Source organism: Astatotilapia calliptera, chromosome 20, assembly GCF_964374335.1.
Source record: "Astatotilapia calliptera chromosome 20, fAstCal68.1, whole genome shotgun sequence".
Taxonomy (NCBI): domain Eukaryota; kingdom Metazoa; phylum Chordata; class Actinopteri; order Cichliformes; family Cichlidae; genus Astatotilapia; species Astatotilapia calliptera.
Genome location: NC_137441.1, coordinates 8,053,657 through 8,077,637, shown reverse-complemented (window position 1 = coordinate 8,077,637; position 23,981 = coordinate 8,053,657). Strand labels below are relative to the sequence as shown.

Below are 23,981 nucleotides of genomic sequence, written 5' to 3'. Positions count from 1 at the left end.
TTTTTAGAAACATTGTTATGGCGGGGAAGCCAAAGCGTGAGGTGGACCCAAGAGCAGAGGCTCGGAGTAGGCGTGAACAACTTTATTTACAAACACGAACACTTATTAGGAACGGTGAACATGAAACATAAGCTACGGGTTTCCGAGGCTATGGGCTGTGAACATGGGTCGTGAATGACCGTGAGCTCAACGAGGAAATAGTGCTTCGAGATCCGGTAGTCAGAGGCATTGTTTGCAGGTGGAGATACAAGGGATGGATAAGTGTGGTCGATGAGGTCTGCGTGAGTATGGAGTGATACAGGAATTCCAGATGGTGAGGCAGGCAGGCGAAGCTCAAGAGCATATAGTGAATGGGTCGCGACTGAGATTGAATGAAGAAGACCCATTTACTATATGCTCTCAAGCTTCACCTGCCTGCCTCCCCATACAGGTGAGTGTGGTTATTATAAACTGGAGGACTAGGGTTTCTTTGGAACAACTAGAAGCCCAAGATAACTAGCTAAGTAAACGAGAACAATGATTAGCTAAGGACATGAGAGGCTGAGAACTAACGTAAGGTTAGCAGACAACCTGGCGAACACTAGTTGTGTGCACTGATCTTACATACAGCCGGCCTAATTAACCCACATGAGGATCCTGGTTGGAATGAAGATGGCTCCGCCCAGAGGAAGATACCATAGCATTGTGGAAAATGACTGCCACTCATCCAGACCATGGCAAACACATTAGAATTAGATAGTGGATATATGTTTAATAGTCATAATACTCACATTACTTTAAGGACTAAAATCAAAATCTAAAACACAGGGAACTGTTAAAATAAACCCAGCCTGCTAAAATAATCCACCCACAATCAATAAACCATCATGGAACAAGAAAAAGGAGCTAGGAAAAACGGCACCTGTTGTTTGTTGTACATTTATGGTGCATTTTAGCCATATTGCTAAAATACAGCAGCGTCACTGTTAGTTGATATACTACTTTTGTTCATATTTGGAGGTATTCAACTGGCCCATGGACATACTGCTCTAATGTGTCTGGAAATGAAGAGGCTATTTCTTTTTAGCATGCATTCTCACCATATTATTTTTACATTATCCGATTACCAGACAACAAACTTTCCTCTCATACCTGGTTTGTAGCTAGTGATTGGCCCACTCAATGTTTATTTATTATTTAGAAATCGTGAAAGGGTAGCAGTACAAAGTAGTATTGATGTCTTATAGCAACCACTCAGCCCATTCTCCTGTGAATGCAAGGGCAGCACATTGGTTGAGGTTATAGATGTTACCCAGCATGGTCTAGGTGAAGATGGTAAACAGGGTTTTGTTGTTAAAAAGGAGGGTTGGGGCTGTGGGGTAAACATATTGCCTTATATTAGCAATTTTATTGTAGCTCTCGGGGGCCATGATGCTGGAAATGTGGACCTACTAGTGTCTATCTCCAAAACAGTCTTGGATCTAACAGCATATATATGTGATATTAAGGACAAGTCATGAGAGTTAGTAGATCAATGTTTGGAATATAACTGAATAACAGCTTGAATTACAGACCCCTTTCTCACACATTTTACTGCTGAGTCTACAACATGTGCTGTAAACACACTTTAATAAGACATAAGGCAACAAATCAATAGAAAGGTTTCCCTGTCCCATATGAAAAAAATCTGCCAGTCAGTAGATTTCAGCCTTGTGTTTTGCATTGGCTAGATTAAGGTGAAGTCTTTAAAAAAATCAATAGGTTAGACCCTAAGAATTTCAGTGTCAGATGTCATATATTTTTACACAGACCGTGGATTTAGGCTCTGCTTATTTAAAAGCTTCTGAATTGTTTACCGTCTATCTTTTTGTTTCAACTCATAGGTTGGGTTCGTTCTGACATCTGTAGTGGATAAAAGGTTAATTATTGATAAGTGAACCAAGTCAAATGTTCTGGGGTTTTTTTGGTTTCACTGATAAATATGTGTGTACTATTCAGTGTTTTTTCTATTCTCTCGTGTTTGAGATGTGAGATTTGTGAAAAATGAATTTTAAGTGAATTAATTTTAAATCCGATAATTCAATTCATCTTATATTTTTTGCAGCAACATAGGACTCCATACTGAGCCAAGTTCACAGCAAAATGTGGTTACAGTGCTTTGCAACATAAATAGTTATTTTGCTGTGTTTTCAGTATGCTTGTTTTGTCTGTTTTTCTGTTTTTATTCATATTATAGTTGGCTGGACTCATTAGCTAAAGATTTTTTCCTTTAACTCCAACTACTTTTTCCAACTAAACTAATCAAGAATGAACTGAAACAAAAACAAAATATTAAAATATTAAGTGAATTCACGATAGAGTTCTGAAAAAATTAAATTTCAGTGTCTGAAATTTGAATTGAACACTGACTGAAAGCAAAGTTTAAAAATGCCATTGGTGCCAGGGGTTGTACATTATGAATATAAAAACCCTGACAGTCCTGGAGTTACAAAAATAACAACTCAACAAAATAAATTATGTCAATAACAGTAATGGTAGTGATTTGTCCTGAGGGACAGGTAGACCTACAAGGACCCACATGACAGCTGGTTATCTGTGGTAGCTGTGCCGAACCATGAATGCGATTCAGCTGAATATTACTGATGTTGGTGTGCAGAGCGAAACATGATTGTGTGGGCATATGGAGATATGCAGAGTGCGCAGTGCCCTTGTCAGGACTGGCAGATGGAAAAGGTTAATTAATAACAGTTGTTTTAGATTAAGGAGCAGAGCCACTTTTGCTGATTTACGGTTATCATCATCACCATTCATTAATAAAAGCAGGAAAAAAATAATCAGTGTGTGGTTGTTTCTTTCACAGTGATAGTCATTGTGTTTACCAATTGGTACAAGCCTAAGCAACAGTATTATTCAAGTTTTATTTGTCCTTGCACACAATTTGAGTATGGTTTCAATTTTTACTTTCAGGATTTTTCTCCAAGATGCAGATTTAGTTTTTTAAGCTGAGTGGGCATCAGCTCAGAGGAGAGTTTCACATGTTCTTAGAATGCTATTAATCTGTTTCATAATATGAAGATAAGATATGAAGACTAAACTCTATTAGAGCAGTTAAGATTAAATTATCGGTCTGCTTTTAATATTGTCTGAAGATTGCATTTAATTCATACGGGTATAACACACATTTAAGAGTCATCATACAAAATGTTGTCATTAAAAATATTTTATTAAAAACATAGTGAGCCAATTACTTATTAATATGCAGCTCATCCATTTATTTCTTTTTGGTACATAAGTTACAAATTAGATTTTATTTATCTTGGATTGACACTAGCACAAGGAAGTCGTTAGTATAATAAACAGCTATTTTCTCTACTGTGTAAGTAGATGATGTATGATCCGTTTTTTTAAATACCAAAGAGCTGTTGCTGCAAACCACTCTTTTCTTGTCAGCTACTAATGTCTGACCTCTACCCCTTTTAGCTGAATGGTTCTATTGGTCATTAACGGTAGAAGACGGCTCACTCAGCTTTCTTTTCACATCAGTTAAGGTTAGTGTTATGAGTTTGTTAGAACCGGGCACTGCTGGAGGCAGCAGAGAGACAGTGCTTGATACACAGCACACCCATTATTTTTCTCACATTTTGCAGTATAACTTTATAAAAAAAAAAAAAGAAAGAAAACAACAACGGGAGAGTAAATGTCATGAAAGTGGCGTGCTGTTCAAACAAAACTTGTGGGTTTATTACATCGACAACCACAGTGCAGGTCATTTCAGTCACTTGCTTACAGCCTATTTGTGAACATTTCTTTTATTCTCTTTCTGACAGATGAAATCCTTTCTTCACATTTTTGTCATTTACTTTCCAATGATAAAGCTCAACAATTAAATTATCCCACTAATATGTGTTGCTAAGTACACAGCTTGGCATTTTCAGTGCATTAAAAGGCATTGTAAGAATAATTTATCTGTATAGCATCTTTCACTGACATCAAACAACATAATTTCATCACGACTAGATATCAAATTTAAGATTAGAATTTAATAATAATGAATAATAATGGATTGCATTTATATAGCGCTTTTTGGGGCCCTCAAAGCACTGTACAATTCCACTATTCATTCACTCTCACATTCACACACTGGTGGAGGCAGCTACAGTTGTAGCCACAGCTGACAGAAGCGAGGCTGCCATATCGCGCCATCGGCCCCTCTGGCCATCACCAGTAGGCGGTAGGTGACACAGGAATCAAAATGAAGTAAATAGTGGAAAAATCAACAGTATTTAGTACATTACTTTATTGTATACTTAATGCATTCTACAAAAATAAATAAATAAAAAAATGTATCGCACATCCATTTGTAAAACAACAAACAGACAAACTGAACGTTACCTTTATGCTCTTCATTGACGTAGCTTTCTATAAATCTGAAGCTATGGGATGGGCCAAAGTGTTCAAAGACAGATTTTCAGACAGATTGTCTCACAACTTAACAAGAACAGACAGCTCCCTTTTTGCCTCCAATGATTGTTCGGAGACCTCAGACAAACCCCTTCTTGAAATTTGGAACCTACATGGAGCTCTCCATCTCAGTGAGTAAGTATAGTTAGGTCCCAGGCAGACACCGTGAAATGGGCACTGCTCTGGATCACAGAGCAGGCCAGTGAGCCCATACTACTCATAGCTGGTCCATTTACCATGGCCCATTAGTAAGATCATACTCTGCTGGCTACACAGCACTGCCATTCATTCATCCTTCTACGCTGAGAGTGTTTGACCACACTAATGTTCAAGGTACTCTGTTCAGCTCACTAGCTTGCTGCAGCACTAATAGCTCTGGGCTCTGGAGGCTGGTAATGACTACACACCAGGCTAGACATGTAGGATTGATAGTTTAAATTAGATAGTGTATCTTAACGAATGCAGTGCTTAGACTTATTGATTTGTTTTGTGTGTGATATCAATCGTGACAACAGCCACATTCCAGGTGATGGAATTCTTATGAACCTCCAGGCTATTATCTTTTAATTGGCAAAACAAATGAACTCATATGATATACAATAAGAAAATGTAAATATCAATACAATAACTTGCAGTCCTAGAGGAGAACTTGGGTTCTTATAATATACTGTATGACTGAGTTGTTGCACATGCACTGTATGTGTTGTGTAAGTGTGTGTCATAATGCAACGGCAACTATTCCTGTCATCTCAGTGATTTATTACCCGACTAGAGGCTCTGTGGCCTGGCCGTGGCCATCTCCTCAGGCCACAGGAGTCACGGTATGCAGCTACATCACATCGGCAAACAGCACAATATTGCCCTGCTTCGCTTCGCTGATGCCAGCTGACACATGAATCTGTCTGTTGACAACGTGGTGTTATGTTGGAAACCTTGCAGGTCAAGTATCAGAGCAAAGGGTTAATGTGAAAATAGATTAAAACCCACGAGGCTTAAGTGGGATTGTGCTTCATACTTCTTTCAAACTTTGGTAAAGTGGTTTATATGAGTTACACACTCGTGTGTGCCGTCCACCCTCAGAGTGCTCGAAACGCAGCAACTCTGGGGCCAAGAACGCCATCTAGTTAACGGTAATTTTATTTGGAACCGGTGAAGACAGATGTGATGACTGAGCTGTTCTGGCCTCTTCAGCTCTATAATCATTTCTCCATTCTCTTTAAGTCACCATATGTATTAAAATACTATTGTTGCAGGCCTGTTTAAGCCAGAATTATTTCTGCTCTAAATTGTGCTTTTAACTGTAGCGGTGAGGACGGGACATTGTCGTACTCAACCATCAGAAAATATTTTTAAAAATTACAAAAGGTCTTATTTTCACCTTTAGGCATTTGATCGGTACCCACAGAAAGGGCATGCAATGTTTTATTTATTTATTAATTTATTTTAAATTACTTAATTTTTAGTTGCAAGGTGTGCCTAAGTGCAAGAGTGTGTGATATTTTAATAAAAGTACCTTTAAAGCTATATTACAAAGCATTTTGTTCCTGAACTTGAACTGGACACTTTTAAGACAACTGCAATATTTTTTCTGCACTTATCTTGTGAATTTAGTTTTAAAAGTAATTTAAATATTACTTTATTTAACTAGAATGTATTATTTTTGACTAGAAGTATCGTGTGGGATTGTATTCATATTTTTAAATGTGTTCTGAAATAATTAATAATTGCAAAAATAACTTAACTAAGTGAATATAAAAAGCTAATGCTTGCATAATAACTGATGATTTGATATTACACTTCTTTTTTGTGAATTTTAGTTCAGTGAATACTTCTCTAAACATGGTACCGTCTAAATATTAGCATGTCGGCTTTATCATTATCTCTGTCAGTATGCAAGGTTGATTTTTGCATTTAGGTCAAACCACCTCTGTGCCCATGCACAGAGTTGCTAGTATTACTATAGACTCCAAATCTTCTTATAAGAAGTTTATCTTTCAAAGGAACCGAAGACTCGCTAGGTTTTCAACGCAGAGCAGCCGCAGAAAGTGTAGACTGTATTTCCAGAGGTGCGAACAGATTACTTGATGACAGCTCCAGTAGCAATTCAAGGGAGAGGCTATTTTGAGATCAATATCTGCAGATGAAAGAACAAGAAAGGCGAGAAATGAAAATCCCATCAACTGTCTGCTTTGCAGTTTTAACCAAATGAGCAAAACTTTTCACTTTATCTCAGTTCAGTAAATGACCCGTGTAGTCAGTCTCAGGTTGTCTCAACTTAATCTGTGAATTTCATAGTTTTAGAAACACATATATTTCTGTGCTATATTAAAAGTATTTAGTCCTGAATCTTGTTTAGATCTGTTACCAAAAATCAAATACAAAATTAGGCTCTTGGAACTATGATCTGAACCATATGTCCTATAATGCTTTTAACAAGAAGCTGGTAAGGGCCACCAACATGTCCACCTCAGTCGACGCTTGCTAACATCACTGCCATGTTAACAACCTCCAGGATGAGGAACATGGAAGGTAATCATAATGGTGGGCGCTCTTCTATCTTAACATAAATCCTGCAACCCAATCTGACAAACCAGAGCATATTTAACATGCACCGTAACTGCCGTGTTAATTATTAACCGTAATGAAGGTCATGATGCTCTGATGTTACCGGAACTGCTAGGTGAGTCTCTCCACAGCAAAAGAAGATATAAAATTATTGTTTTTTAATACCTGAGAACCCAAAGATCACAGGTATCCAGCCCATTGTTGCTCTCCTCAATTTTTTTTGACAGATGTCACTACCATCAAATTCAAAATGAACAAATAGTTTTCTTAAAATTATACATATTCTAATTTCAAATATTTTACATGTTTTCTGTGTCCTATTGTGAATAAAATCTGGGTGTATGAGATTTGCAAATCATTGCATTCTGTTATATACATTTTACACAGGTTTCTAACTTTTTCAGAAATGGGTTTGTGTTATTAATTCTCTCGCCGACAGCAGATGCTTAAACTAGGCTTAGTCCAAATTCATGCATTTAATATGATGCTATAATTAGTTCTTATATTTTGAGTCTTAACTCTAATCTGGTTTCCTCATTCCTTATGTTCAAAAGTACACCCGGAGAACAAGAAGCACTGCATAAATATACATTCTTCCTACCAGTGTTTCCTACCTTTTTTGCTATTCTAAGTGCTGAAAAAGATTTAATTTATTTGCTGATTCAAGCATAAATGTTCACAATTTCCAGCGCTCAAAACTCATAACATTCTCTATGTTGAATAATTCAACATGTTTTAAATTAATAATGATTTTCTACTCTCTCTGTAATTGACATTGTAAATGTCACACTTTGTACATTTGAATGACTTATACATTTGATTTGGATGCAGCTTCGTTTGCAGGAAGAATATAAAAGAGAGCGATTACTGTATACTGAAGAATGGAGGAAATTCAATGTTGTTTGATGCTATTGACATTATGCTTGGTGAATTTTTTTCTCTTGTCCCAGGGTGCACTAGGCTGGTGGAATCTCTTGTAACCTCTAAGCAAGGATCCCAAGGATATAGACTGATGTGTCTCACCTTTTGTCCCTCTGCTTTCTATTTCAGCTTAGACCTCCTTATTCACAGTGTTCAGTAACACCAGTGTTTGGTTCCTCTAGCTGGAAGCAAGCCAGTTATAAATGCCATTTTACAAATGGGCCACCACTGTGATGAATGTTCTCCTGTCTTAGGATCATGACCCTGACACTGTAAAGCAATGAGATAAGGCTATTCATAGAGAAACCCAAAGAGACAAGTACATTAGCAATGAGGAAACTTTCTACTCATGCATCTTTTACAGAAGGATATTTACTTCTTATGCTTAAATCTATTTGGAGGTGGCTGTAGCTCAGAAAGACCAGGTAATCTACTAATTGGAAGGTTGGTAGTTCGATTCCGGGCTACTACAGTCTGCATGCCAAATATCTAAGGTATTAACCTCAAGTTGCTCTGTGATGCATCCCTTAGAGCAGCGGTCTCCAACCTTTTTTGCGCCACGGACCAGTTTATGCCTGACAATATTTTCAGAGACCGGCCTTTAATGTGTCGCGGATAAATACAACAAAATAAAACTAGTACCGGTATCGAAAAAAAGAAGATTTATTCATAACACACATGAAAAGACCCAGGAAAACCGAGTTAACGATCAAAAGATAACAAAATAATGCTGAAAACCGATAAAAACCCTGAAAACCATACATTTCACACCTGAGCCTCAACTCTCGCGGCCCGGTACCAAACAATTCAAGGACCGGTACCGGTCCGAGGCCCGGGGGTTGGGGACCGCTGCTTTAGAGTATGAACGTGTAGGAAGGAAGCATGGAAAAAAGCTCTTGTATGAATGGGTAAATGAAGCAAGTCGTATGCAGTGCTTTGAGTGCTCCGGTAGAGTAAAAAAGTGCTATATATAAAATCCAGTCCATTTACCATCTGTGTGCAGATTCACGTCTGTTCAAGTCTTTTTAAAGTCTTATCAAAAATAAATGTCGAGATGTTAAAAAAAACCCTCTATGTTATTACAAATAAACCTCTGTTTTCACAGAACTGGATATACATGCACAGTCCTAATATTTATGGAGACTTATTTGCTATTCCAGCTATCAGTGGACATAGTGGAGATTTGTATTCTATCTCCACCTTTCATAGACCTGCCAATGAGGAAAACAGCAATAAAAAAAAAGAAAAAAAAGAAAAAAAGAGCAGTTGAAGTGTAGGGAAAGTTTTAATAAAATCACATCTCTAATCCTGTATCTAATCTCCTTATCATTTCACCTGCATCTGGCTCTAGAATGCTGTGTGCATGCCAGGATGGAAGGAATGCATGAGGTACGCACATTTTTCTATAAATGCCATTTTAATATGGAACATGCCATCTCCATTTATGTGTGTGTGTGTGTGTGTGTGTGTGTGTGAGAGAGAGAGAGAGAGAGTGCGAGAGTGTGTGTTTGTGTGTGTCTCCAGTCCAGTCTCCTGTGTGTGTGCACATAAATATTACTTCAGTATGTCTAGGGACTGGAGACATGAGTTCCCGAAGGTTTATCCCAGTGATTCCTTAAATGAGAAAAGGCAACAGTTCCATTTAAGATTTAATTCTGCAAATATTGATGCAACTCATCCAAATTTATGAGTGCTGGAGCATTTAGTAGTAACCTGCACAATAACCCTGGGACTGTGTTCAGACTGAACAATCTGCAATCAAACCATTTCTGCCCAATGGCTGCTTCTTCCCAAATGACAAGATTAGCTACCACAACCCGTAGCTTAAGTTCTTTTTGCAAGATTAACTGAACATTATTAGCTAAATTAAAGGTGATTAATTAATGATGGTGTAATAACACAGTGATTACAGAACACTAATATTTCATTGGAAAGAACGAATGAGGTAATTTCACGACATGAATTTTTAATATAAGGGATTAAATTCTGCTGACTTGCATTTTAGATATTTTCTTAATTATATTTTGGATTAACAGCTCGTGTACTTTTTAAAATTCTGGCAGTCTTATTGTTCAGTATCTGAAATAAAAATCTTTCTTTCATTTTATTTACTCTTTAAAAACTGCAGCAGATCTTTTCTATGTCACAATCCCGTAATGATCACCAAACTGTTAATTATATTCTTTTTGCCTCAGTTTTTTGTTTGAAGATATGCGTGTGTGTTTATATCGTGTGTGTGTCTAGTGTTTTTGTACAGTTCTGTTCTTCTGTTTTGTTGTACTTACGGATTAGCCACATCTGGGCCATTATTTTATCAAGGGGTTTGTGTAAGTTTGTTATTTTGTGCTGACTGTGCTAACTGTAGGTCAGGCGTCTCTGTTGAGTCCCAATTCTGGAACCATCAGCTCCCCAGTGTCCCCTGCAGCCAAACATCCACACTAGCTGCCAGGCCCATATAATTCCTGCTGCTGACAACTCACTGAGACATCTTTGTAATTTAAGATGTAATTCTCTTTTCCTGGGAGCTGTATAAAATCTATATTGCAACCATAAACAATCCAGGCTTTCCTGTGAGCCTCACCATCTTCCTTTTTTATGTATGCAGCGAGATATTGTTGGAGATGTGCAATAGCAAGCAGTTCTGTTGCCTGAAAGGCCAAGCAGCAATAAGGTGGAAAGAGGCCGTGTCCCTGGTCATCCTGATGGAGGTGGATGTTCCCTCTTTACATAATTTTTGTACTCTTTTCACCTTGTTCATATTCTCCACCTTACAAGTTGAAGCAGCTATCTAAAGATATATATACACTTTTTATTCGAGTCTAACAGGTTTCTCAGTGCCATCATAATCTGCAAGACCAACATTTTTAAAACTAAGACTACTCATCATCACCAGAGGCTTGAGTTCACAATGTTAAGAATATTTTTGTATGTGGTGGTTGAGGTCCTCATTATTCCATGGAGTCACTGTCCTTTTGGTGAGACGTTTTACGTCCCCCCTTCCATTTAGAGCGCTGGAAACTGATTTGTGACAAATACAGTAAGTGAAATAATCATCATCATTATTTTTTTCTGGTTATTTATCATTTGCCTGACAGAATGTCAAAAGCACTGAATTTCAATTTTGTATTGTTCTGCAGTAAGGCTAATTATGCATGTCTAAGTCTCCAGCTACCGTAACAATTTGTGCTTATGAGGCTGCTCATTGTGGCAGTTCCATGTGTCTGCTGCTGCAGACGCTCCAGGCATTATTCCACTTCAGCCTGACACCAGTGTCTCTTCAAATTCCATCTCATTGCATTAGTCATTAAGCTCGGCACTGACACCACCCATCATATCATTGCCTTAATCACATCTGAGCTCAACTGTGTACATATGACCATATCATTAACACAGACTTCCATCCCTTCTCTACGCCCCCATCCTTCCATGCCCTTCCATTTTGCTCTTGCTTTATTTTCTATCTCAGTCTTGACCCCGTGTTTAATTCATCACACTGGGTAGTCCAGGTATCTGTACAGTGACAAATGACATTCACTTTAAAATGATTCATTCAGTGATTATTTCCACTACCTCACATGCAAAATTATTCATCCTCAGGGTGGGTTGTTGGGGGTGACTGGGATAACTAACAGTGATGGAGTGCAATGTAGGTTACTAACCTTGTGCAAAATGGAAAAAATGTTCACCATCCACTAGTGCAGAAAAATATGATGTTGGTGAGATTTTTCTATATCCTGTCTCTCTGGGTAATGATGAGCATAGCTCGGCCAGCTACACTGATTATTAAAAGATCTATTTTGTGTGTGTGTGTGTGTGTGTGTGTGTGTGTAGGGACTGAACTTTGCTGACGTGGTGATTACAGATATCCTGTCACCCGTCTAATAGTCAACTGTGGTTAGACCAGGATTCTGACACACATGTACCATTGTAGCTAAGCATGCACAACACATTGACACTGTGAAAGAACACGCCAAGTTTCACTTAGACAGAAAAGCTAAATAACACCGGTGATATTTTTACTATATAGACTTAGCTATACGATGCGTCAGGCCATCCATCTTTTTATTTATTTTGCTCCAGCTTGCTTGCTCTGACTAAGTGATTGTAATATGTGAATTGACAAATCTAATTCAGGAGACAGTATTCTCCCATGCTGGCAAAATAAAATTTACTGTTATATTTGCTTCTTGTGCTCCCTATGCCCATAACAGCATCCCAAGATGTTGTATATCTAACTATTTTTAGCCTTGAGTAGAAACCTGCAAGCAGCATCATTTCTGGACATAAATGCATAAAACTACTTTCATCTGCTGGATGACTCATAAATGTGACAAGGGGCAAAGTGTGATTTTATTTGGCCGTCAGCTCATAATGTGTTCATAGTTTAGTTTGACAGTGCAGCTCATATTTTCTTGTTAACATATGTTTGGCTAGGCAACACTTTCATCTCATTCTGATGCATATAGACGGCTCAATCTGCAATTTCTTTTGTACTCTCATTTTCATTTTAGGAAAAATTATGATTAAGGTGGCCAATGCATGATTGAGGCCTTTCAAGAAAGGCGAGCGTTTGATGGATTAAATGCACAGATGCCGTGACATTTTATCACTCCGCCGCAAAAGAGGTCATTGCATGAAACCGTTGCACAGCGCTTTCCCGTTGTAAAACATTCTGTGGTAACTTTAAAGAGCCTCCAACTTCAGTTATAGGACTGTTATATGAATTGTCATTGATTTATCTTGTATCATTAAAGCAGATCATGGATGCATGAAAAGAATCACTTTTTTTTTGCTGCAGCACAATTGCATTATATAGATAAGCCAGCTAAGCTGTTCCTCGACCTGAAATTAGATTGAATATGCAAGGACTTTGAGGCTTGCACCAATTGGGTTACAACAAGCCGGATTATTGGAATTCTTAAAATGGGCTTTTATTGTGCGGTTTAATATTGTGAGGAAACTAGCACATGTGCTGCAGGGACCAGCAGTATCTGTAACAAAAGGGATTTTGGCACTTCCTCTGGCTATGGTGGATTAACCCTATCTGTAATATGCTCTATTTTAGGGCCTGACTGATGGTTGTCACTTCCCAGGTTCTCAGGAGACACTGTGGTCTGCAGCAGTCAGAGATTTATATGGAATTAACATGGCTGGAGTTGATGGTAAATGACAGCTGCTGACTCTCACTTGGGATCCACCTTAGCAGGATAAAGGTATTTCTGCTTGGTCTTTCTTCAGCCTGATTCACAGTAATGAGGTTTGCCTAGCCACTCAAGTCCTCAGAGAGACAGGTGATCGTCTGTTGACTCTCCTCACCACGTTGACAAGATATTACTGCAGAATCAAATATAATTACAGGAACATGTCAGCGCCATCTGCAGTAGAGAATCGGGGTCTTACATCTAATAATGATTTTCTTTGTCAATTACTCTTTTAGCCATTATATGTTCTGGAATATACAAAAGAAGAGTAACAAAGGCTGTGGGTGTCATTTTTCTCTATAGACAGTGAATGGCTGCAGTTAATGGTACTTTAAGATGACTTTCAAGTGAACTACAACTTGTAATAGCATAAAAGAGGGAATAATTAGGAAAGAGATGGAGAAGGTATATGTTGTTAGTAATATATGTGACATGAGATAAACAATAAATAAGGTTTAGTGTTTCATTTGCCTCTCAGGTGCTTCTCTACAGACGTAAATCTAAGTGTTGCCCGCTCACAACAAGAGGTAATAACCCTCGGGGCTGCCTAAGCCCTAAGCTATTGTTATCCAGTGCCAATACCCATCCCTCTGCAATGCACTGTTAAAATTTACTGTCAAAGAGTGAAGTGGAGCTTCATTTTGACCTGATTTGGTCAAACAGCTTAATAAAGCCAAATAGTCTGAGATCGAGATGGAGGAAAACAAAGTGTTTTTTTACAGCAGCAACTGCTTTCATGCCTTTGCTTGGGCAATTTCACAGAATTATTCAATACATAAATTATATCATAATCCTGTTTAAAAGAGAGCTTTGATATGATCTATAGCTGATAAGACTTTTGCTTGTAGGATCTAAATTCTTTCATTGGCGGATTCAAGATCTGTAAGTGCAGCTCGGTATTTGGAGCACGGTTCAAAAACTGTGTTGTGTTATGTTCTGGTTAGAATGAGATACTACAACTGTAGTGACTATGGATAAGCGCTTTGGTTTCATTTTCCACAGTCACGGTCAGTCAAATATTTATCAGAATATTCAAATTCAATCCTGGTTTTCCACAAAGGTTTTATTAATGAGATTATATTTCCAGATAGACGTATGATTGCCATACTGTTGCCAGCACTAATTTCTATAATTTTTGCTCATTTTTCTAAATGGTGACTTGACTTGAGGACATCCTAGTGAAGTCCCCATGCTCCGAAAGGAAACCAAAGGACACAAACATTGCTTATTGTCCATAATTCAAGTAATTTTTATCTGGTTTTGACAGCGCTTCCAACTCTTAAAAGGTATCCAACTAGGTTTTTTGCTACAGTGATTTTAGTTGTTATTACTGATTTTGGACATTTCCTAAGACATACTTATTTAGTTAAATTAACTGATGATTTCCAACAGAAATGCCTTTTGATTCATTTATGTTCCATAACTGCCTTATCAGTTTGTGTGGAGCAGGAAAGATAATACATGGGCATATATTTGGTTAATCTTATATCTAACAAGCAAGCAGATGTTGTGGAGTAACACAAAGTAATGCTAATAATTATTAGTGCATTTTCTAGTTTTATAGACTACTCAAAGCACATTATGAGATACATTCACTCATTTAGACACACATTCAACAGTTCTTTTATTGGCTCATTGTCACTCTTGGTTTGGTTCAATATTACACATAGAAACATGTACTGCTAACCCATTGGGGGGAGATTTTTCAGATCATTTTCTTGCTCAAGGACATACTGATATGCAGGCTAGAGAAGCCAGGGATCAAACAACCAACCTACTTATTAGTCGATGACCTACTCTAACTAAGAGCCGTAGACCCTACAAGCAGTGTAGCAAGTAAGTTCCTTTACTTTGTATCGTGGTAAAATAAGCAAAATAATACTTAATCTTTATGGGTAACAACTCGTGACCTGACAAATACCATTTCATTCCCAACTTCTGAAATAGTTTGTGATACACCTCAAGTATACAATCTAAAGTGGCACTAAGACTTTGCATATAATATTACTTTTTCCATTACAATTCCAATACATAACTGAGCTGATTCATATAAGAACAAAAATGGAACAGCCTTGAACTATCTAGGCATCTGTCCAGTAAATACAAGTTTTAAATTCAGTGACCCCAATGCAAGTGGCAGGCCTGTCCTATTAAAAGGTCTTTCCTCCCTGTCTTTGTCTCTTTGTAAACAGATCTTTAAAAGGCGATGACTTTGCCTGGCCTGTGCTGCTTCATCTGCGAAGTTAGAATCATCAAGAGAAGAAGCCCCAAGCTATTGATTTGTGATCCCTCATATAAACACACACACCTACTCTGTTTGGCTTAGTGTCACTCTTGCTTTGGCCTTTTAAAATGTTATTTCTGGCCAGCTCGTATGGGTTGCAGGCAAACATTAAAAACAAAGGTCTAACAAACTTATGGCCACATCAGAAAAATTCTTTTTTACCCTTTCACTGCTCAACAAAAGGAAGATGGATAATTACATACCGCATGATAAAAAAGCCATCTGGACAATTATTAAAACACAGCTTCTTTTTCCTCCACAACCTTGCTATTTCTTGTCACTTAGCAGAGGCTTGACTGTGTCAAATCAATGTCAAATTTAAATGTTAATAGAATCCTAAATTATTCACCATCTAGTTTAGTCCATTTGACCCAGTCCCTGCTCGAAATACCTCTCCCATATAAATATATGATGGAGAATTATGGATCTGGCCAAGTCCAAGGGATCTCAAGGTGGGGAAATAGGAATTATTATTGTTGTTGTGTTTTTTGATTTTTTACTATCACTATTAAGATTTTTCACATCCTTAGTTTTACTTTTTTTGTAATTAAGCTGACAGAAATTATTAGTTATACTATGAGATAACTCAGAACATTTATTAGTCTATATTAAACACTTTACACATATTATTTCATATATATTGAAGATATGGAAATTTCCAGTTGTTCAGCTACTCCCTGCCAATTCCCAGATACCATTTGCCTGTACTGTAAATCTACTTGACCCATAATATTTCAAGATTTCATGGTTTTAGGCTGGAAATTAGCCTGGCACTTGCAGTGAACCTCTGCCTTATCTCCGGTGTCAAGTTCAGTCCAGTCCCAGACTGTTTCCAGTCAAAAAACAAAGTCTGCAACACAAAACGGACCTACACATCATCAGGCCTACCAGTTGTGAACTGCCAAGTTCAGTCTATAACTTTTCCTTCAAAGTAGCAAAGTACATTTCTTTGGTAATTTTTAATAACATACAGATTATTTAAAATGAAATGTATTACTTCCTTACACTTACAATATTATGGCAGAGTATTACATCTGCATTCTGCTGTTAAAATCTTCATTTGGACAATAAACCTTAGTATCAAAGTGATGCTTATGAAGGATCACAGTCACTGCAGCCCTGTATAAGCCTGTGATGCTGTCACCCTTAACTTAGAAGAACTTACAAGAAAGTAAAGTTGTTTTCTCAGTGCATCTGAATGTATCACATGTGTAGGCAGTGGTTATATATATATATATATATATATATATATATATATATATATATATATATATATAAAACAATGAAAATACAGTCAGAAAAGTGTGTGGTGTTTGACTGGGATAAAATGTCATTGTGAGGTAGAGACTGTAGGCAGTGAGTGGGCTCGTGGCATCATCACAGAATGTGATTTATTATTGCAATGGAAAAGCACTGAAACTTTCATTGAATCGCCAAGAAATCATTTATCACTTTTATTAGTCTCAAGTATTCCCTTTGCCATTCAGCCTACAGCCATCCAAATAAGCACGGAGGAGGAAGTCAGATAGATTCAACACCTAATGGCAGCAGCAAAGGGACTGATTCAGATATGTTCCAGATGTTTTATGATTAGACATAATGTCCTTTTTGAAAAGGCAACCACGGCTGCAGCCAGAGCAATTAAACTGTCTATTTTCAGCCATCTGAGAACAATGTACTGCCCCAGAGAATACTAAACATCTATTACGTAATTAGAGGGACTGCACACCATATGTAAAATCAAGTCTTCCAGAAATCATGAAAATGACAGTAAATGGTAGTGGTAAATGGCAGTTGTCATTATTCCATCTGTTCTCGTCACATATCACATGAATCACATGGTACTTTAACAATTTGGCACAGACAACCACCTGCTCACATGCTAATGCTATAGACATCTGTTGGCCGAGACACAAAAGTAAAGTTTTATCATTTTGCCTTGAAGAAAGACATTCCATTATTTTCTTGAATCTACCGAATGATTAATTCCACAGGGCCAAACCATTTTTATTAGACTCCATTGAGATGAAAATAACTAATGACAGGTTCATTGTACTTCACTGAACCTTTGCTTTGACTTATGTGATATTTTCAGCCAGCTGGTCTGAAATGTCTTGGCACCAGTCTGTGACTTTGTAAAACTCTAACAGGCTGCATCCCTGTTTTATTTGTCTTGACCTTGACATTTTCCTACTGTTTCATATGCATGCTTTTATGAAACCACATGTCACTCTTAATGCAGTTGGTGCCGTGCTGTGTCAGTTTGATGCACTAAAATATGTGACACGCTTTGAGAACAACAAAGCCCCCACACTTCAATCAGGGGAATAAAATACGCACGTAGGAGACATGCACACAAAGACAAAGACAAAATCCACACACGGCCATATGTGATAGCTTGCAGTCATTAGCAGACACAAAATGTATGTAATAAAAATCATGATGAAGCACATCAGCAGTAGCCACTGTGCAGTGTTTCATCCCTGCAGCGCAGTCATTTAACGAACAATACCCAACAGCGGACAGCCAAATATTAGTTTTCCCGTTCTCCCTCTGTATCCAATGTAACTAGAGGGGTTTACTCCACCCCCTCTACTCTACCCCCAAATTGCTCCTGCACTCATTACTTCAGCAGGATTGATGTTTTCTTTTCATAAAGCACCAAGCTGATATCCCATGGATTTAGAATTAATAAAATATGAAGGACATTAATATTCCCAGCATTCGTATTTTGCTATTATTGCAGAGGGGCTATTGAAGCCCCTGCCTCACACAGCTGTCAATCAACCTGCAGGTATGCTGTTGCTGCTCTGACCCAGTCAGGCTGGAGGTGAACACCAGTGACAGACTTCAAGCAGCTCCTGCTAGGACATTAAAGGGCATGTAATGTTGCAGAGGAGGCGCATGCATTTGAGATCTCCTCAGTGTTGATGTAAACCATGTTCTAAATGAGAATTATTGTTTGGCTTTGATGTTTACTCTTTGTGTGTATTTCAAATGTCACAACGCAGATCAATAAGGTTTTCATTTTTGACAAACAATAATATAAATTTTCCCTAGGGTGAAAACCAGTAAAGATCTTTAAAATAAATGGAAAATTCTTTGAAATGTGACAGTATGCTGTTAGTGTCTCTTTTTAATCTATTGGCTGTGGCTATTGGGAGTAGCTGTACCACCTAAAAACACATCTATTAATTTTTTTTATTTTTATTGTTGCATTAATTCTATTGTCATATATTCACCATTTGTAAAAAACAACAACATTTCTTCTGGCAAACCTGTAGATAAATAGTTACAAATTTCCACATTCAGCAGTGAAAATAGAACAACATTAGTCATTTTTAGTCTTAAATCACAAAATGCAATGATAGCAAAGAGATATCACATATGGAGATATACAGAATCTGTAATCAAGAGACAAAATCTTTGGTACCAGACAATTTCTGTTTTTAGTTTACAGTCCACCTTTAATCAGAACAGGCTACTTTTTACTATCTAAGCAGGCTTTCCTGCAAATAATCCATCTACAGAGCAAAAGAGCATTGAAATGCAATCTGGAAACCATTAACTATTGTCTGATTATTATTACGTTTGAAATGAAGCTGCATTTGTAAATAATATCCTACAGAACAGGAAGTCTTGATCTTTACTGGTTTTACCAGAAGTCCCAAAATACTGACATTTCCAAATGGCTTACTCAACAGACTAGCCAAAGGATGCTCAAATTTCTGACATCCAGTCCAATAAATTATTTATATATTGGTTATTCAACATAGTAGTTGAATGCATCTAATAAAACAGAAGTCTTGGCAGCACCTTTGCATTCACACAGAATGAGCAAATCTAACATGGGCTCCTTGTTCTTTTCTTACATTTTAGCATACATCGTCCAGGACTGTGGCTCTGGGTGGGTTTGTCTGACAGTCTTTAAACATGACAGATAAGAGAGAATAATTAATTTATCACAGCAGGCCAGGCTTTAATCCCTGGTGTCCTGGTGATAAGGGAAGGTTTCTTCTCCCCTGATCCCCCTGCCGATAGGGGCTTTTTCCTTGACGGTTTCCCGTTAATAAGCCTGTCAAAGAGGCACACGACACTGGGCTCTGTCCCATACAGGTTATCTCACCGGCACACATTCCCATCTACTACCTGACAGCCGACAGCAACCAGGTCGCTGGGCCTTTGAAACCTGGGGAGAGGAGGGCCTGTGGGCATCTCTCTGAGGCGGCCCTGTCATTTAAAACCCACTAATTCAAACATCAGGTGGGTCTAAACCCACAGAAGAGACTGGACATGCGATAATAATGCCCCGTGGATAGAACACACTACTACCAAAAGCTGAATTTCTCTTTAATCAAAAAAGTAACTCAAGAATATTTTGAGTATTAATTATGTTTTTACTGTTTTTTTACTTGTCTTCAGTCTTGATGAATTGAGCACTGTTTTGGAAGACAAAAAGAAAATAAAAAGTAAACCTTAAGGACACACTATGGATATACACCAAATAATAGATGGAGGGCTCATTTAGTTTTTAATTTGGAGTCTGAGTGGCCCGCAGAGTTAGTGAGGGGGACAGTGTGTATCTCATGGGAACAGCAGGATGTCTGCTAAGCAGCAGTGTGCGTGGTGGCCTTCCCTGCACTGCGGTCCTTCATCATTTCCCTAAAGCCTCACCTATTTTCTAGACTGACTGCATACATTATCATATTTTATATGGGTCATGAAAAGCACAAAGGAGTAGCATTGCTCAGGAGAGTTTGTGTGCAAGTATGCATTGTGTGCGTGTGTGTGTGTGTCGATGTGCATGATGCGGTTTAAGTTGTATGTACACAATGCCTTAGGAATGCACCGCAAAGTTAAATCTTGAGCATTTGGTCTCCAAATGAAATGTTGTAACAACATGAAACATCTTTGCTTTTGTTACGTCAAACCACATAGTTCCAGATTTTCAAATCAACTTTTTGAAACTATGTTGTTTACTTATTGATCTTGTGTACTCAGCTTTTTATCATTGAACCAGCAGACCAGTTTACACACAATCAAGTCAAGGTCAGTTCTGAATGATTCACTTTGTGTCCTATCCCTGCCAGTCTGTCTCTGTGTATTTGTCTGTCTTCTGGCTAACTGGAGCACTTCAGCTTTTTCGATCAGTCCAACCCAGGAAGAAAAAAAAAAACATTTAGCCAATGCTGCTCCTTATCTTTCTCGCTCTCTAATCTCCCGTGAGCTGCAGGAGTGCAGGCAGAGGGGTTGTCATTGTCCAGGGATGTGAACCTGCAACCTTTTCAATTTCACCCTACGCTTCAAAGCCCTTATGCCTGGACGATCTCACGTCCTGGACAAAGGTGCCATTTGCTTTTCATTTCCTCTATGATAAGAGAAGAGAGAAAAGCATTGTACATTGTAATGCTCTCTCACCTTTCTGACATCAGCAAAATTGAGGTACAGGTGAAAGATCAATACAAATTAAAAGTAAATACAAAAGAGGCAATGAAAAGGAGGCGATACATGTTTGAAATTCCATTTCCATTCCATTTGCTTTGTCTGGGTTTTAAAGAAAATTTATTGTTTATTAAAGTGGTGTGAGCAGATGAGGAGGAGAGAAAGAGAAAATCTGAAAAAAGGCTATTCATTAATATTTTTTACAATCATTGGTTTTTAATTGAAATACTTGTAATTATTGAATGTGAATGTGAATTTAATGTGTACAGTTTTTAAAAAAAAAACAATTTTCCCTGTAGGTTGTTTTCAAAAATCCAGACTTACTTCTACTATTATGCAGCAGCTGGTGTCATCACAAAACTGTGATGTCATCTGGACTGGTTTAACTGGGGTCCCAGCTGTGTGGTCAATGTGGTGGAGAAACAGTGTGTTTTTACACGCTTTGCTTTCATGTTATGCCTCTGTGCAATGAGCCACGATGCTGCGCTTTTAGCTTTTCGTCTTGATTTATTGCAACAATTGTCCTTCTTGTTCCAACTGGACATTTCACATTAACCATTTCACCATATACACTCCTGTCATCTTTTCCCAACTCCTCTGCTGTGTTACAGAAAAACTGCAATATGATATTTTGTTATTATAGAAGCAATATCTACACAACATTAAGCAGATTACATCTGGGTGGAAACATGTTCCAGTGCCTAAGCACACCTCACGGCATGGCAGGTGGCCTTACATCGATCAGACACAACACTGCCAAGATTGGTCGGCAGAATGAGGAAAATGGCAGCTCACAGTAATTGTGTTTGTCTTCCTACTATTCTGTTTCACAAAAGGTTCTCCATTTCCATAGGAATGGCCTGATGATATTGAACATATCCACAGGAGTCGGGAGCATTGAAAAAATGAAGATGCACTGTTTATTTTTACACCTACACTACAGTTATGGCTTGGGCAGGTGTAAATGTAGAGATACAGCAGTAAAACACAGAAAATGGACATAAAAATGCTAAATCGGCACATACCCTGGAGTAACTGCATATTCTGTTTATGCAAATATAAAAAAAAGTACCATCCCCTCTGGATTAAAGTTAAACAAAAACTAGCATTTAGAAGAATATATTTTCAGATATATATACAGCACTGCACAAAAGTTGTGAGCCACCAGTCATATCTTTTTATTTGGCTAGAAAAATGGGAAATATCTACTGGCTGTTATATAAGAATAACAGAAAAAAGAATAAGACAAATAACGCCTGACTACAAACTGGTATTTCACAAAATCCCATAATATTCTATATAATCTCTGACTCGACTTCAGCACTACTTGCTGTATAAAGTATATGGTGTAACTCATACAGTCTGACTTCACATCAGTACTAGTGTATTGAGTATGAGTATGACAAAATTATGAGGAGTTGTTAAATTGTGCTCTGACTTCAAAGAAAATAGCTATGAAAGAGTTAGGTTAATTAATTAAGGTTAATTAATTTTAAGGGCAGTCTCTTAAAATAGAGTTCCCCGATTTAGTGTTTCAGTTTCCAGCCCTAAAAAATCCTTGATAAATGCCAGTAGGTCAACAATAACAATAAAGAATTTTTTACCACCAATAGACATTCTCAAAGATTCATGAAGACTTATTCATTTGTGGTTGTGTATCTTATCTCTATATGTGATTGGTTTAATAAATTATCTTGGGGCCAGAATTAATCTGCACTCTCAGTTGAGCTGACTGATCATCGTGACATCTAGCATCAGGATATAAAAGAAAATGATTCCACTGGTTCCACAATCAGTGCTGCAGGAACACTAAAAATTAGCCAGTTATTGCCCTGGGTGGATTAACACCATTGGCAAATTTTATCAAATACTATCCAGCTGTGTGCCCTCACATTATTTTAAATGGCCAGTGCTGACTTGTTTTCAGCAATCCTAATGCATGGTCATTAAACCACTAAGAGACATTAAACCACTAACTCTTAGAAATCCAGCAGAATAAGTATGTTAGAACAGCTATGCAAAAGTGTGGACTTAAAATTACAGTAGATTCAGGCTTATGTATTGCAAAGAGAAAATCGAATCTGGAGGAATTTGGAGGCAGCATGTCTCTTAACTGGAAAAGGAGTTGACAATGAAGTCATATATCGGGCAGAGTTTATGAAGAAAAAATGTATTACAAGCTAAGGCGTTGACCACTAAAGGGTCCACTTCACAATAATTGTAAAAACAGATGACAACCATCCTGGGAGATGTACTGGTATTTCCGTTGTTATTGCTTCTTTAAATCTGAGCAGAGATTTGGGATTACTATCTGTTCAAATTAAAGCGAATAAAGGATGATTAGAGAAACAGAAGACAAAAAAAACAAAAAAAAAACAAACTGGATCTATTATGCTCTGATTTTTGGACCTGTGGTTCATAGAGGCCTGGGTCAGTGAGCTAGTGAGCAGCCCCATTGCCAACTCACCTGCCAGTCAATATCCTATTTAATTTAATGTCACAGCCTATACGAGCAAAGCATATTGACAAGCTGCCGAATGCAGCTTCAAGAGGCCCCCAGCTGCAAGTGCCAGATAAACTGCATTTGAAAAATTCAATCTTGCGTTCATGGATGCCCCTGAGTCCCTATAAATTATTAAAGCTTGTCCACCAAAAAAGTATGGAAAAAAACTTATAGTTAAGGAGCTAATGTCAGTCATTTCATAGGTGGCATGAGTGATCTGTTGTTACACAGACAAACTGCTATTCCCGCGTCACATTTTTAGCTAAAACCATCTGTTCTGAAAGGTGACACAGTCTAACTGGCCTTTATGAATGTTTCAGGGGAGACGAAGGAAAAGATGGCATTTCAACATTTAATAAAGTGTCCTTCCTTGTGTGTAACGATGGTTCTATATGTTATGATGTAGACTGACATTTTAAATAAGGCCTCTTTTGCTTTCTGAATACGATGAAGAAGATGGCAAATCAAAGCGCATAATGAGACTTGTGGCAGCTCCATTTGAACTCTCTGTCTCACTAAACAAAATCAAATGTTGGCACACAATTGCCTCTGATGCATCCCTTTTGTGTCTCCAAGAGTTCACTGGTTGAATGACATCTGAAGGTGACTTCCTCTACAAGTCTAC

At 37.8% G+C, this 23,981-nt stretch overlaps 1 long non-coding RNA gene across 1 annotated transcript in view; it reads left to right on the top strand.

The window, feature by feature from the left end:
- The window catches only part of LOC113013863 (uncharacterized), a 51,883-nt gene extending 36,342 nt beyond the window's left edge, over positions 1-15,541 (top strand). The window contains exons 2-3 of the long non-coding RNA XR_003270880.2: positions 12,992-13,139; positions 15,320-15,541. This is a non-coding gene — a long non-coding RNA (uncharacterized LOC113013863). The remainder of the gene's footprint in view (positions 1-12,991; positions 13,140-15,319) is intronic.
- The last annotated feature ends 8,440 nt before the right edge of the window (positions 15,542-23,981 follow it).